General features: G+C 39.8%; 1 protein-coding gene across 11 annotated transcripts in view; it reads left to right on the top strand.

Moving 5' to 3' along the window:
* Positions 1–16,789, top strand: part of NF1 (neurofibromin 1) — a 242,644-nt gene that overhangs the window by 12,289 nt on the left and 213,566 nt on the right. Inside the window, exon 2 of one of the 11 annotated variants that reach the window (XM_080680674.1) lies at positions 15,746–15,804. The exons of the other annotated variants lie outside the window; for them this stretch is intronic. The gene's annotated coding sequence lies outside the window, so the exon portion shown is untranslated. The remainder of the gene's footprint in view (positions 1–15,745; positions 15,805–16,789) is intronic. 11 annotated transcript variants of the gene reach the window in all.

The raw sequence follows: 16,789 nt of genomic DNA, 5'->3' as shown, positions 1-16,789 counted from the left end.
CCCACACCCCTTTCTCCCCGAGAATTGTCAGTCCACTCCCTTTCTATGCCCCTGATTCTGTTATATTCACCAGTTTATTCTGTTCATCAGATTTTTTATTCACTTGATTTTTAGATTCACTTGTTGATAGATATGTATTTGTTGTTCATAATTTTTATCTTTACCTTTTTCTTTTTCTTCTTCTTCCTCTTCTTAAAGAATACCTTTCAGCATTTCATATAATACTGGTTTGGTGGTGATGAACTCTTTTAGCTTTTTCTTATCTGTGAAGCTCTTTATCTGCTCTTCAATTCTGAATGATAGCTTTGCTGGTAGAGTAATCTTGGTTGTAGATTCTTGCTATTCATCACTTTGAATATTTCTTGCCACTCCCGTCTGGCCTGCATAGTTTCTGTTGAGAAATCAGCTGACAATTGTATGGGTGCTCCCTTGTAGGTAATTAACTGTTTTTCTCTTGCTGCTTTTAATATTCTCTCTTTGTCTTTTGCCCTTGGCATTTTAATTATGATGTATCTTGATGTGGTCCTCTTTGGATTCCTTTTGTTTGGGGTTCTGTGCGCTTCCTGGACTTGTAAGTCTATTTCTTTCACCAGGTGGGGGAAGTTTTCTGTCATTATTTCTTCAAATAGGTTTTCAGTATCTTGCTCTCTCTCTTCTTCTGGCACCTCCATAATTCGGATATTGGTACGCTTGAGGTTGTCCCAGAGGCTCCTTACACTATCTTCAACTTTTTGGATTCTTTTTTCTTTTTGCTTTTCTGGCTGAGTGTTTTTTGTTTCTTTGTATTTCAACTCTTTGAATTGATTCTTGTGGTCCTCTAGTCTGCTGTTAGGTCTCTGTATAATATTTTTTATTTCAGTCAGTGTATGTTTAATTTCTAGTTGGTCCTTTTTTCATATCCTCGAGAGTCTCGCTAAATTTATTGGCCTTTTCTAGGAAATTATTGAAAAACCTTATAACCATGGTTTTGAACTCTGTATCCAGTCATTTGTTTTCCTCCATTTCTTCCATTTGTGATCTGTTTCTTTGTCTCCGCATTTTCGTTGCTTCCCTGAGTTGGTAGAGTAGCTTTGTGTGGTAGGTGTCCTATAGGGCCCAGTGGCTCAGCCTCCCCCAGTTACCTCAGGTGGACACTCTTGGTGCATCCCTTTGTGGACTGTGTGCTCAGCCTTGTTGTAGTTAAGTCTTGATTGTTGTTGGTATCACTGGGAGGAATTGACCTCCAGACCAGTTGGCTGTGAGGATCAGCTGTGTCTACGTTGGGAAAACTTAAGTGCTGGAGACACTCTTATGAGACAAGACTTGCAAAATTGCAAAAGCCTCTGTGCTCAGCTTGGATGGGGCAGAGTTTCAGGGCGGAGCAGACAGCCTTGGCTTTCCGTCAGCCCTGCCCTATGAGGCCCCTATGTCTCAGTGTCCCGTGGTAATCGCTCCAAGCACCTCTGAGAGAAAGCTGCCCTCGAGTTTTGTCCGCTGCCAGACAGTCCAGTTTCTCTCCGAATGAGTTGGGGTTCCCAGAAACTCGCCTGGAACTGGAGTTCAGTGCAGTTGGGAGCTTCAGTCTCCCTTCCGCTTTAGAAAGCCAGCCGCGCACTCAGCCTCCCGTGCATTCAGCAGTCAGTCCTCTCTGTGCGCATGCGCCTCTGGACCTCTGCCTTGCGCAGCTCCCAAGTCTCAGTGTGCTTTCTGTTTTCCTGACAGTCCAGTTTCCCCACGAATGAGTCTGGTTTCCCAGCGTCTCGCCCGGGACTGGAGTTCAGTGTAGTCGGGAGCTTCCTTCTCCCTCCCGCTTTGGAAAGCCAGCCGTGCTCTCAGCCGTCCGTGCACACAGCCGCCCGTCCTCTCCGCGTGCGAGTCTCCGTACCTCAGCCTTTTGCAGCTCCTCTGAGTCTCAATGTGCTTTCCTCTTTCCTTCTAGTTGTAGAATTTCCACTCAGCCAGCTTTCCTATGGTTCTGGATGGTGTCCGTTTGTCTTTTAGTTGTAGTTTTGATATTGTTGTGCGAGGCAGCAGTTTAGGTGTTTACCTATGCCGCCATCTTGGTTTCTCCTCAGCATGACTTATTCTTAACTCATGCTGACTTTAAGAGCTGAGTGATATGAAAGCAATACTCAATTAGGAATCAGAAGACTTGAGTTTGAGTCCTAATTTTCTGAAAGCAAAAGAAGAACGAGTTAACCTGGTCAAGGCCAGCTATCTGAGCCTTAGATTCCTAATATTTTGAAGAGTCTGTGTGGTGGTTGGGAGGGGACATAACACTATCTGCTCTTTTTCATAGGGCTTGTGTGAGTCAAAGATAGGTAATATATGTGAAGGTACTTTATGTATACTCTAAACTTAAAGCAAAAGCATTTTACACAGCTAAGATTTCATCATTGTTAGTAGACGCTCCTTTCATAAGTACTTAAAAGTCATCTGCATAGTAACCAGTCTTATCTGGATGTTGACATTAAATTAAGTCCATAGTCTTTAAATCACCTTTCCCCTTTACCTACTCCTGTGTTTTGACAATTGGGGCAACATTTTATCATGCCTGCTATGGCACCTTTCTATTTTTCATGACTTCTCAAATTCACTGACTGCATTTCTCTTACCACATGTCTAAATTTTCATCTGTACCATTGGAGTAGTTCATGTAGACTTGAATTCAGATAAAGCAGGCGGGAGCTTTAAGCAAAATTGAATCAAGTAATTCTGCTTTTAATCTCCTGTTGGTATTATACCATATACTCTAACTATGGTTTGTAACCTTCCTCTTCTTCTTAATATGATTTTAAAAGCCTTTAAATATTTATTTTAACATATTATCTTTTTTTAAAAAAATATAGTTTATTGATTTTTTACAGAGAGGAAGGGAGAGGGATAGAGAGTTAGAAACATCGATGAGCTGCCTCCTGCACACCCCCTACTGGGGATGTGCCCGCAACCAAGGTACATGCCCTTGACCGGAATCGAACCTGGGATCCTTGAGTCTGCAGGCCGGCGCTCTATCCACTGAGCCAAACTGGTTAGGGCTTAACATATTATCTTTAATGTTTTTAGTTATTCTGAACTCTTAACTATTTTTATACTCTTCTTTCAATTTGTCCATTGTATATAGTGTATGTTTTGTCTTAAATGTCCTTATATATACTGATCTCTGGGGGAGGGGGAGGAGGAACAACTGGTACAGGCACATTAGTTTCTTTAGATATGTCAGCTTTACTAGATCGCTTAAGATTTTTAGTACAGATTTCCTGGACCCACAAAACATCTATGTATTCTAAAGGCATGGAAAATGGGTTGTATTTTTAAAAATCTCCCCAGATCATTATATATAAAAGGCTAATATGCATAGTGTCTCCTTGGGAGTTCAACTGGGAGACTGGGAGTTCGTTTGCTCGCTATGACGTGCGCTGACCACCAGAGGCAGTGTGGCATGAAGGTAGGCCCCAGCCGGCAGCTGGCAGCTGGGGAAGGGAGGACCTGGCTGGCAGCTGGAAGGCCCCGATCAGCCCTGATCGCTGGCCAGGCCTAGGGACTCTACTTGTGCACAAATTTCATGCACCGGTCCTCTAGTTTTGATAGAAAGTTGGGTTTGTGAATCACTGCTGTATGACATTCAGGGAGACTTTAGTTTCTGGGTAGTATTTAGTAGGTCACAGCACAGTCATCTATACTACTATGACAAATAGAAATAACTGGATGAACTTTTAAGACCATATTTTAAAAAATATTGGAGGACTGTAGAAATAATGAGGACTAGATGAATTAAAATTCCAGAGATAGAAGAGCCCTTTGTTGGGAGAGAAGCAGATTGCTGACATTTGTTGATTTTGGACACAGATTAAAGAAAAAGAATGAACCAGAGGTGAACTGAGTCTTACTAAAACTGCAGTATAGCTCTCACACAGTTCAATTCCTGAGTGGATTGAAATGATCAAACTCTCTCATCCCTTTTTGTCTAATAGAATAAATGGAGAACTCTCGCTGGGAAGACATATTCTGGAGTTTCTGAAGTTCTTTCATGTATAATATCTAGAATACAATGAACAATTTCTGAAAATTTGAAAAAATGAAAAACTGTGACCCATAATCAAGAATAGACATAAACTATAGAAGTAGACCCACAGATAAATTGAAGTTAGCAAAGACTTTAATATGCTAAAGGAAAAATATGAAATGATGGACAAAATGGATGAAAAATTGAAGAATTTCTATACAGAATTCAAATCCAGAGAAAGGAATAAAAAACACAACCTTGATTGCTTATGGTCTTTTACTTACATGTTAATTAGCAGGACCTCATTTCACTTCTTGCACTGTTCTTTGTTGTCTAAAAAAAAAGTGGGAAAACAGGTCAATTGAATGTACACTATTTAAATTCCATGAGAGCAGGATTATGTCTATCTTATTCACTGCTTTACTCCTAGGGCTCAGTACAGTGCCTAACATTAAAAACAACAAACCTATAACAACAAATACACACAGTATCTGAGATTAATTATACATTGGATGGATTTAATAGCAGATTATACACAATAAAAGTCAAGATTAAATAATTAGTAGATAAGTCAATAAAAAATATCCAGTTTGCAGCACAGTAAGAAAAAAAGAATGGAAAAGGTGCAAGAGAACCTAAAAGACATGTAGAACACCAAAAAGTTAAATAATGGATAATTGGAGACTCAGAAGTATAGAAGAGAGATTAGTGTGGAAGAAAATATTTGAAGTAATAGTGTTAAGATGTTTTCCCAAACTGATGAAAGGCATTAACCCACAGATTCAAGTAGTTTAGCAAAGCCTAAGCAGGATAAATACAAAGAAAAGTACACTTTTGCTATGTTAATTGAACTTTTGAAACTAGAGACAAAGAGAAACTCTGAAAAGCAACAGAAGGAAACAAAAGATGCATTATTTTAAAAGTAACAATAATATAACTGATGACTGACTTTTGAACACAATGGTGGAAACTAGGAAATAATGGAAAGACATTTTAAAGTGTTGAAAGGAAAAACTGCCACGTTAAAATTCTGTTTCCAGCAGAAATATCCTTCAGAAATAAAGACGTTTTTAGACAAAAGCTGGGAGAGTTAATCATCAGCAGGCCTGCTCTAAAAGAATGACCAAAGGGAGTTCTTTAGACAGAAGGGGAATGTCTCAAGTGGAAGGGTAAAATTAAAGGCAAAAATGAAGAACACACAATGGGGTATGAATAAATGTACACCCAAGATGAATAATTATACAAAAACATTGCCTCTTTTTCCTCCCTGCTCTTAGGAATTTTATTAGAACTTCATTTTAGGAATTTTATTTTTCATTCTAGAATAATAGAATTTCTACAGCTTTATTAAGGTAAACTTGCCATACAATAAATAAACTGCACACATTTAAAATGGACAATTTGATGAGTTTTTATATACTTACAAGCCTGTGATAACATCACCACAATTAAGATAATGAACTTAGCACCCAAAAACGTTTCCTCCAGCTCCCATAATCATTCCTATATTTATCCCATCCCTACGAGATGTTTTGCTCAGTCTGTATATCACAATTTGTTTCTCTCATTTACCTGTTGATAGATATTTGGGTTGCTCCAAGTTTTTAGCTATTACAAATCTGTTGTGAAGATTCATGTACATGACTGTGTGGATATATACTTTCTCTGAAGTAAATATGAAGGAATGGAATGGCTGGGTCATATGGTGGATGCATGTTTAACTTTTTTTTTTTTTAAATTGGAATTAGGTGCATTTATTCCTATACAAATCATTACAAAACCAAGTCTGGGGTAGTCATTGGCCCCAAACGCCTATCCTAATGTGCTGCTGGCCTCCTCCTTCTCTACCTGACCCCTCTCACTCCACAGCCCTTTCCAGGAAGCTCTTTAATCTTCCCTTACAGGCTCCCGAAGAGCAGGGGTTAAACTCATCTCACTAAAACCCAATAAAGTGCCTAATGTAGAGTGAGGGGATGACCCAATGTGTCCTGTTGCTATCAGAGGCCCCCAGACTCGGGAGAGTTTGTACAAAAGTAACCCTCAAGTTTCTAGGAGGAGGTGGGAAAGTGATTGCCAGACCCCCAGGGAACTGAGTCCCTCAGTGAAGGATGGTGACTGGAGGGATCATCTTAGGGAGGACAGACGTAAGGTGGTCAGTTGGGAGAGGTGGGGAAAGCTCTCAGACTCCACATTAGAACCTGACACAGGCAGAAGGGTGCTCGGAGAGGGGGCAAGGGATTTGTCCAAGGCCACTCAGGGCAGAGCTAAGACCAGGATTCTGGCTTCCCTCCTCTGGGACACTTCCCTCCCCTGGGACACCTCCCTCCCCCAATCCCATAAATAGCCTGCCCAGTGCAACTTCTCTTTAGGGCTTTAGGAAGTGAAGGAGCAACAAAAAGTTCCCAGCTCCTGAGGACAGGACCCCACTGTCCTAGACAATAAGGAGTAATTTAGGGTCCATCCTGGGGATGAGTCAAGTCCTCATTTCTCCAGGGGAGCTAAGAACTTAGATCTGTGCTCCTTAGGCTCCCCAAGTCCCTGCAAAGGCTCCCTGTTTTAACTTTTTACGAAGCTGCAATCATTGTTTTCCAAGTGATTATAACATTTTACAGTAGTATATGAGCATTCTAGTTGCTCCACATCTTTGCCAACACGTATTTTTCTTGAAAAATATTTTAATTATAGCCATCCTAGTGGGTATGAAGTGGTATATCATTATGGTTTTGATTTGCATTTCCCTAATAACGAATAATATTGAGCGTCTTTCCATGTGCTTATCTACCATCTGAATATTTTCTTTGGTGAAGTGTCTATTCAAATCTTTGCCCATACAATTTTTTGATTTATTTTTACTGTTAAGTTTTGAGGATTTACAATATATGCTGAATACAAGTCTTTTATGAGATGTGATTTCAAATATTTTCTCCCAGTTTCTAGCTTTTTTCTTCTCAGTCTTTTGAAAGCAGATGTTCTTAATTTTGCTGAAGACCACTTTATCAGTTTTTCTTTAAAAAAAGATAATGTTGATAGTATATCTAAGAAACCATTGTCTAACACAAAAACCACAGGATTTTTCTCATGTTTTTTTTCTAGAAATTTTATTTTAGTTTTTACAACTTAGGTCTATGACTAATTTTTAGTTAATTTTTGTACTTGGTGAGATTCTGTATTTATCATTTTTGCCAGTTCACATAGCCTTGATTATTATTATAGCTTTATAGTAAATCTGAAATCAGATATTGTAAATTCTCCAACTTTGTTCTTTCTCAAGATTGTTTTAGTTAGTGTAGATCCTTTGCATATCCATGTATAGTTTGGAATCAGTTTGTCTATTTCTATTTCAGTAAAAAAACCTATTTTGTGAGGGGTTGTATTAAACCCTAGGTTAGTTTTGGGAGGATTACCACTTTAACAGATATTTTTAATTTTAGTTTCTGATTATTGCTAATATATAGAAATACACTGATTTTTGCTTATCGATCTTGTTTGCTTTTAATGAGGCCATATGGTTTTTGTTTTGTTTATATTTTTATTGATTTCAGAGAGGAAGGGAGAGGGAAGAGAGAGATGCAAACATCAGTGATGAGAAGAGAATCACTGATCAGCTGCCTCCTGCACGCCCCCAACTGGGGATCGAGCCCGCAACCCAGGCATGTGCCCTTGACTAGAAATGAACCTGAGACCCCTCAGTCCGCGGGCTGATGCTCTATCCACTAAGCCAAACCAGCCAGAGATGGTTGTTTGTTTTTAACAACAATTTTGATTGTATATCACAGAAGTCAGCTAACATTTGACAGTCTAGTTCTCTGCTTGACTTCTAGAAACTAGAATATATGTGAGGGTTCTTTCTGTTATTAGATTGTAAAGAAAAATTCAGCTGGGGTGATGCTGATGGGAACAACAAGCAAACAGGAAAAATCATGTCCTTTGTCCCTTCTCCAGTCTTACAATACCTTGGTGTACCCTTGGCAGAGCCTTAATAACAAGGAGCCTGCTGGCAAAGGAGAAATGTAGTTTGCACCGTAGCTCCACCACTAGAAAACAAAGTATAGAAGGATAGATGTGGAGATGAGAGACAGCAACTTAGCAGTTGGCATAGTCCACCCCTTTGGCTACTTAGCAGCCATACATGTCTTTATACAGATATTTGATCTTGTGTACAAACTACAAACACTCTATACTTTAAGAAAATGAAAGTCTTTTTTTTTTGTAAAAATAAAGATGTCCTTAGTCTCTTCCCAAAATGAGGAGCCAAGGTCCAATATTCACTGTATCCATCTCTGGGTGACAGTCACACATCCATTTCTAGGCTATGCTAATTATGCCTCAAATTCATAGTCCCATCTGAATATCTTGCTACCTAAAGACTTAGTTACAGAGTTAACCTTTACTAATAAAATGTGTATAATATATTGAGAAGATAGAAGAAATTGGGTTGTACACTCACAATATTCTGAGTAAGCAAAGAAGAAAATATGTATAACTACTATAGACCTTGCTTCAGTTAACTAATTGAAAGATTGTAGTTCATCTTTATAACTACACTAGTGGCCTGGTGCACGAATTCGTGCATGGAGCGGGGGTTCCCTCAGCCCAGCCTGCACTCTCTCCAATTGGGGACGTCCCTCTCACAATCTGGGATCGCTGGCTCCTAACTGCTCACCTGCCTGCCTGCCTGCCTGCCCCTAACTGCCTCTGCCTGCCTGCCTGATCGCCCCTAACCCCTCTGCCTGCCTGATCGCCCCTAACTGTCTCTGCCTGCCTACCTGATCACCCCTAACTGCCCTCCCCTGCCGGCCTGATCTTGCCCCCAGTTGCCCTCCCCTGCAGGCCTGATCTCGCCCCCAACTGCCCTCCCCTGCCGGCCAATTTGGTTCTGATTGGTCAGTTTCTATGCCAGTCAGTGTCAAAAGCTCCGCCTCCTAGGCAGCCATTGGCTCCTCACAGTTCACCCACATTTGGTACTGATTGATTGGTTTCTATGCCAATCAGCGTCTCCAGGCCTATCTCCAGGCCTGATCAGAGCGGTGGGGCTGATCAGCAGCCCCCACGGAGGCCCAGAGAGAAACAGAGACGCAGCTGCTGGCGAAGCCCGGAGAGCAAGAAAGAGGCAATGGCTGATCAACAGCTGCCACAGAGGCTGTGGATCAGACCCTGCCTCTCTCTCTGGGCCTGATCCACAGCCCCCTCGGCAGTCAGTGCTGGGTCACCACGGCAACCCAGCACTGACTGCAGGACTGACTTCCGGTGTTTGGTTGAGCTTTCGTTTGGTCGTAACGGACCCTGGGTTTTTATATATTAGGATTCTTCTGCCCATTCCATGTTCTCTTTTACCCTCATCAGAACCTTAGCTGGTGGGGTAACCCAAACCTTCATTACTGAAGAATATGAATCCTAAGTGGTCCTGCTTTGTGCTTTTCTTTCTGTTAACTTTTACTATTACACATGTATAAGAGATATTTCAGGTAATCCTCAGGGTTAGAGGCAGAGTCTTCCCTGTCCTTATGTAGCAGTATCTGGTATCTTCTATGTAAGTTACCCATATGAATTATATCAGCTAGTCAAATGACCCCCTTCTTTGCCTGTCGATTTATTGCAGTGGTTTGCAACTGAGAGTAGTTTTGCCTCCCAGGAAACATGGCAATGTCCAGAAGTATTTTAGGTAGAGGGCATCATCCTATAATGCACAGAACAGCCCCCAATAGCAAAGAATTATCCAGTTCAAAATGTCAGTACTGCTGAGGTTTAAAATCTTAATTTAATGGTACAGTGATCATGAAACAGTATCAACTTCTAATTTAATGGACTGTGGTGAAATCATTCTTTCATTGGGAACCAAGACCTCAAAACCAACAGATAGCAAAGCTGTAGGGCACTGGAAGCAAAAATTATGCTAATGGGTTTTTTAGGGATAATAAGGAGAGAAACCACTTCTATTTACACCACTTGATTCTCAGACACATGTATTCTGGCTTGGGAGAAAACAATGTATACTGGTTATTGATTCAAAGGATATACTTGAGGATTTGGTCTCTAGTAGCATTGTAACCAAGTTTTAAGCAGGCCATTCTATTATTCTATTAGATTAGCTGCCTCCGGGAGATAAGGTATGTGGTAAGATCAGTGAATTCAAAGGTTCCATAGTCCATTCCTGCACTTCTTTTGCTGTGAAATGAGTTTTTTAAAAAATTTTGCCTGAAGAAGGACTATTGGCTCAAATATCTAATTTTACCTTAGGTTATTTTTAAAAAAATTTTAAAAAATATGTTTTTATTGATTTCAGAGAGAGGAAGGGAGAGGGAGAGAGAGATAGAAACATCAGTGATGAGAGAGAATTATTGATTGACTGTCTCCTGCAGCCCCCCTACTGGGCTTGGAGCCCGCAACCCAGGCATGTGCCCTGACTGGGAACCGAACCATAACCTCCTGTTTCATGGGTCGTTGCTTAACCACTGAGCCATACCAGCCAGGCTTCCTTATGTTCTTAAATTGTTGCTTACTTATGGACCGAAGAGCATTTCCACCTCTATAATTTCATTTGCATATTAGTTTTCAGATAAGTTGAAGATTAATGTATTATGTAAAGTGTGTATTTTGTAACATCAACTTTTTTTTTTCCTGATTGACTCTAAGGGAATCATTTCTACATAGGGAGGAAATGCTTAAAAGTAGACAATAGTGGGTCATCTCAATATGAACTCTATAGGACTCAACCCTAGAGCTAAATTTCTGTAGGCTTTATCTTCTTTGTGATGAGTCCAAGTTTAGTTTGAGCTGTATCTTCCTTTTTTTAATGAATGAAATTCTTTCATTCAGCCTCTTGTAACAAATGGCCATTAGTACACGACCAAGTAGCTCAGGCTTAGTTGCAAACTAAGCACAGTGGTAGGTGCTTGAACTGTGTTACATGAAAAGCCTCTTCCTTCCCTGTGATAAGTTTGGGATTGTTTTAAATATCATGCTACAACTAGCACATGGAATCTTTGCCATTCACAAACTGTTTTCTCAGCTTCAGGAAGGGGGTAAGCCTGGATTGGGATCTTCACAGATTGTGCTGACTTCTGCAGTTTTTAATTAAGATTTACAATTTGTGAATTGTGCTAGAATATTTAATTGTTAATATGTTTTTAAAAATTTGAATCCCAGAGGTAAACAGCAGACATGCAGCTTTGGCTCTTTGGACTCTACTATTTGGATATCTGTTTTCATTTTTAACATCACCTGCATTATTTTTTTTCATGTAACTAGAAAAGGGTGATTTAGAAATTTGATTGATTTTTTTTTTTTTAAAGAATTGTGTTAGGAAAATAATTTTCACAATTGAATGTGATTTAAAATATTAGCTAAAATGATGACCACCTGAAATGGGGGCAAATTGTTTTGGTAAGTAAACACTACCTTGGAGTTCTGGGGCTGCCAGTGTCACTTACATACTTTTAAAGTTTTGAATAATTTGCCGAAACCGGTTTGGCTCAGTGGATAGAGCGTCGGCCTGTGGACTGAAGGGTTCGATTCCGGTCAAGGCATGTACATTGATTGCGGGCACATCCCCGGTGGGAGGTGTGCAGGAGGCAGCTGATCGATGTTTCTCTCTCATCGATGTTTCTGGCTCTCTATCCCTCTCCCTTCCTCTTTGTAAAATATCAATAAAATATATTCAAAAAAAATAAAGTTTTGAATAATTTAAAACTGACAGAAAACTTGCAATACTATCTAATAAAAGAGAAACATGCAAATTGACTGTACCTCCGATACGTCCACAAGCCATGCCCACCAGCTAATCAGGAGCGAGTATGCAAATTAACCCAACAAATATGGCGGCCACGGAGCTGGAGCCAGCTGCTCAAGACTACAAAGTTTCAATTATAGAACATAAATAAATCCCAACAAAAATGGCAGCAGCCAAGGAGCTGGAGAGAGCAGGAGACTTGGGTTGCCCATGGCGATGGAGGAAGCCAAGCTTCCCACCAGCCCTGGCCTGCCCTGGCCTCCGCTCAAGGCTACAAAGTTTCAATTATAGGAGATAAATAAATCCCAGATACCAGGGCCTCCACTTGGGTCGCTGGGGGCGTGGTTGGCCTGCAAACCACCACAGGCCCCTTGCCCAGGCCGCCCCATGCCCCAAGGGAACCCCCACCCTGATCCGGGACACCCTTCAGGGAAAACCAGCCGGCCCCCACCCGTGCACCAGGCCTCTATCCTATCTAATAAAAGAGTAATATGCAAATTGGCCATCACTCCAACACACAAGATGGCTGCCCCCATTTGGTCAAAGATGGCTGCCCCCGTGTGGACACAAGATGGCCACCACAAGATGGCCAGCAGGGGAGGGCATTTGGGAGGGACCAGGCCTGCAAGGGAGGGCAGTTGGGGGCGATCAAGCCTGCAAGGAGGGCAGTTAGGGGTGACCAGGCCAGCAGAGGAGGGAAGTTGGGGGTGACTGGGCCTGCAGGGAAGGGCAATTGGGGGGGACCCAGGCCTGCAGGGAAGGGCAGTTGTGGGGGACCAGGCCTGCAGGGGAGGGCAGTTGGGGGGGACCAGGCCTGCAGGGGAGGGCAGTTAGGGGTGACCAGGCCTGCAGGGGGGGGGACCAGTTGGGGGGGGACCAGGCCTGCAGGGGAGGGTAGTTAGGGGTGACCAGGCCTGCAGGGGAGGTCAGTTAGGGGAAAACAGGCTGGCAGGGGAGCAGTTAGGCATCAATCAGGCTGGCAGGGGAGTGGTTAGGGGGTGATCAGGCTGGCAGGCAGAAGTGGTTGGGGGCAATCAGGAAGGCAGGCAGGCGAGCAGTTGGGAGCCAGCAGTCCTGGATTGTGAGAGGGATGTCTTACTGCCTGTTTAGGCCCGATCCTACTGGGCCTAAACAGTCGGCCATCCCTTGAGGGGTCCCCGATTGGAGAGGGTGCAGGCTGGGCTGAGGGACACACACCCCCGTGCACGAATTTCATGCACCGGGCCTCTAGTAATAGAATAAAAGCCCCTCATAGCCTTTTTAAAAAAATCCTCTCTGGAGGATATGTTTATTGATTTTAGAGAGGGGGAGCATGAAGGGAGGGGGGGGGGGAGAGAGAGAGAGGGAGAGAGAGAGAGAGAGAGAGAGAGAGAGAAAGAGAGAGAGAGAGAGAGAGGCAGCAATTCATTGCTTCTATACATGCCCCAACGGGATCAAACCTTCAACCTAGTTATGTGCCCTGCTGAAAATTGAGAATCGAACCTGCAACCTTTGGTGTACAGGATGATGCTCCAACCAACTGAGCCACCCAGCTATGGCAGCCCCTCATATTCTTTATCCAGATTTACTAATTTTTTATATTTTGCTCCATTTGTTCGATGTTTTTTATTTGTTCTCTCTCTCTCTCCCTTCATCTCCCTTTCTTCCTTTCTCTTTACGTCCCTTTCTCCTTACCCCCACATGTGTTTGTACATGGAGGAGGTTTTTTTTTTTTTTAAATTCTTTATTGTTTAAAGTATTACATATATCTCATTTTTCCCCCATTGACCTGTCCATGGCCACTCCCACCCTCTGGAGGAGGTTTTTGACAGTAAGTTGTAGGCATCATGTTTCTTCACTCCTAAATACGTCAGCGTACCGTAAGATTAAAGAAGGACCTCCCCTACTTAACTAGAGTACAATTATTAAAGTCAGGGCATTTAATATGGAACAATACTATTCTTTTTAATACATGGTCCATAGTCAAAGTTCATCAGTATCATTATTGAAATAGTTCACATACTTTAAAAATCTATTTTGATTTTTACCCACTTCCTGTATTTTATTTCAATAGTGATTTTTGAAGCGGCACTTTTTAATTATTTTTTTCTCCTTTGGGTTTCATATGTGGGAATGAACCAGTATTCAACATTGTAAACTCTATGTAAATTACATACTATGTTTCTCATGCTTAGGCATGTGTATCTGAAGTCTGAGTTGGTGTGCTAGGCTCCAATACTTAAGCATATTTTGGGCAGTCTTTTTGGAACATGATGTACTTGAATTTATTTTAGAAAAAGATTTTTAAAATTTAAACAAATATGGCAGTATTATGCAATAGAATGCAAAATTTGCATCTCTTTTGAAGATAATAAAACATGAGACTTAAAGAAGTCATTTGTCAATAATTGAGAGTCGGAATCAGACCAAATTGCCTTAAGATAGGGGAAATATCTTTTACATTAGGCTGGTGAAATCTAGGCATTTGGCTGTTTTGTTTTTTTTTAAACATTAATGTTGAAGTTCTTGGATCAAGAGTTTTAGGGAAAATAACAGTTTTAAAATAAAAATAAAGCATTGTAATTATGTTCATATTAGTGAGAGGAATGATACTATATGCAATATTTCATCAAAGTATCTTTGTCCAGCTCTGTTTAGTGTAGATCAACTTCTGTAGATACATTTTCATTTCTATTAAATTAGAAAATCGTAACTTTTGATTATTGGTTGTCAGGAGTAGCAGGAAGTATTTAACAGCTTTGGATATTTGTATTGAGTGTGAACTGAAATATTATGGAGATATTTTTCACTGGCAACCACTTTTAATGCCTTGTCAGATGTTAAATTGATGTATATTTTAAAAGCAAGAGCTGGAAGATTGAATGTACCAGCTTGAGAGATAGTGGCAAATACGAAGTGGCAAGGTTTTTCTTTGCTCTTCCAAAATTTTCTCTCTTTCTCTCTCTCTGTGGGTATATGTTAGGGAGGGAAAGAGGGAGAATATTTCCATATATTTCTTTTGGGAGAGGATATATATTTTTAAATTATAAATCTTCTAATTTGCAAAAGATTATAGTGATAGTTGAAGCTTTCTTTGTTCTCTTCCCTGATCCAATTCTCTCGTCTGCTGCTTATTTTATGGACACATAATGTGTCCTGCCCTGTTTTATACTTTCTGCCCTGTTTTATACTTTTATTATTACACATGTATGTGTCCATAAAATAATTATAGTTTAACCTTTTACATAAAAAGTATACTGTAAATATTCTCTATACTTGCTTTTTAAAACCTATCACATTTTTAGATTTGATCCCTGTTTATACATGCGCACTTAATTGATTCAGTTTAACTCCATGTATAATACTCCATTGTATAAATGTCAGTTTATTTCTACTTTAGAAGAACACTTAGTTTCTGGTTTTGCTTATCTTCCCCCCCCTCCCCTATTTTTTACAGTGTGTCAGGAAGCATGTATTTGCATATATTCTCTAGTAGTTTTTATCTATGACTTAACAGTGTGTTTTAAAACTTAAACATACAAAAATATATAAAACATGTTTGTACAGCTTATAGTTTAAAAATAATACTTTGAACACTTGTCAATCCAAATTCACATTAAGAAGTAAAATGTTACCAATTCCTTGGAAACCCCTGTATGGTTCAAATCACATTCCTTTTCTTATTATTCCCTCACCACTACCCTGAATTGTATTTAAAAATTTCTCTTTTTATTTCTTTATAGTATCTCTCTACAAACAAACAGACAAAAAAATGTATGGTTTTGTTTGCCTGTTTTTTATCTTTATATAATGGAATAATACTGAAAATATTTTCTGATTTATTTTATAAACATCAGGCTTTGTTTTTTTATGTCATCCATGATGTTGTATGTAGTTTATTCAACTTTATTGCTACAGAGTATTCCATTATATGAATATACCAGTTTATTTATACATGTTATGAATGATGGGCAGTTGGACTGTTTCTGGTTTTTTGCTATTACTAACAATGCTGCTTATGAACATTCTTATACATGTCTCTTATGCATGTGCAGGACTTTAGAGTATATATCCTGGAGAAGAAGAAGGATATGGGCTTTTTCAGCTTTATTAGGTAATGCCAAATTGTTTTGTTTTTTAAAGTGATCATACCAGTTGACACTCCCACCAGCAATGTATAAATGTTTCTGTTGCTCTGTGTCCTTGCCAATGCTTGGTATTGTCTGTCTTTTTAATTTTTAGCTATCTGGTGGGTAAGGAATGGTATATCATTGTAATTTGAATCTGTATTTCTTTGGCTACCAATGAGGTTCAGCTTCTTTTCAGATATTCATGAACTGTTTGTTTCTTATTCTGTGAAATATCTATATATATCTATATCTCTGTTTATTTCTCTATCGCTATATATGTATTTGCTCAGTTTTCTACTTGGCTTGTTTAACTTTTTCTGATTGATTCATAGTAATTTCTATATGGTTTATGTTTTATTGTTGATATTTGCATGTGTTGCAAATATCCTTTCCATTTGATTGGATTTTTGACTCTTATGTATCTTTTAGTGATTGAAGTTCTTAATTTTAATGTTGCTGAATTATCAGAATTTTAGTATTTGTGTTTTTTTGTTTTTTTTTAGTTTTGGTGTTTGTCATTTCCTTCCTTTGATGTCATTAAAATATTTTCCTATGATTTTCGAAAAGATTTTTTTTAAGCTTTCACTTTTACACTGAAGTCTCTAATGCACATGAACTTCCTTTTGTGTAAGGATGCACTTTTATTTTTTTCCATGTGATAACAAGTAACTGATTGTTCCAGCCTGTTTATTGAGTAGTCCATTCTTCTCCCTGTGATCTGCAGTGCTTGCTCAGTTGAAAATTAAGTTTCCTTATATGCATGGGATTAGTTTCTGGGCTCTATATTTTGCTATTTGTCCTGGTCCCAGTGACCCACTGGATTATTCTAATTATTATAGCGTGTAGCAAGTCAGTATCAAGTGTGGTAAATTCCCCAACCTTTTTCTTCAGGAAAAGTCATGGCAGTGCTTTTTCATATTGGTTTTAGAATCAGCTTTTGATTTTCTGAGAAATGGCGGTGAGATTTTG

The sequence above is a fragment of the Plecotus auritus genome (assembly GCF_963455305.1).
Source record: "Plecotus auritus genome assembly, chromosome: 7".
NCBI classification, from domain to species: Eukaryota; Metazoa; Chordata; class Mammalia; order Chiroptera; family Vespertilionidae; genus Plecotus; species Plecotus auritus.
This window is presented reverse-complemented; position numbering and strand designations above follow the sequence as displayed.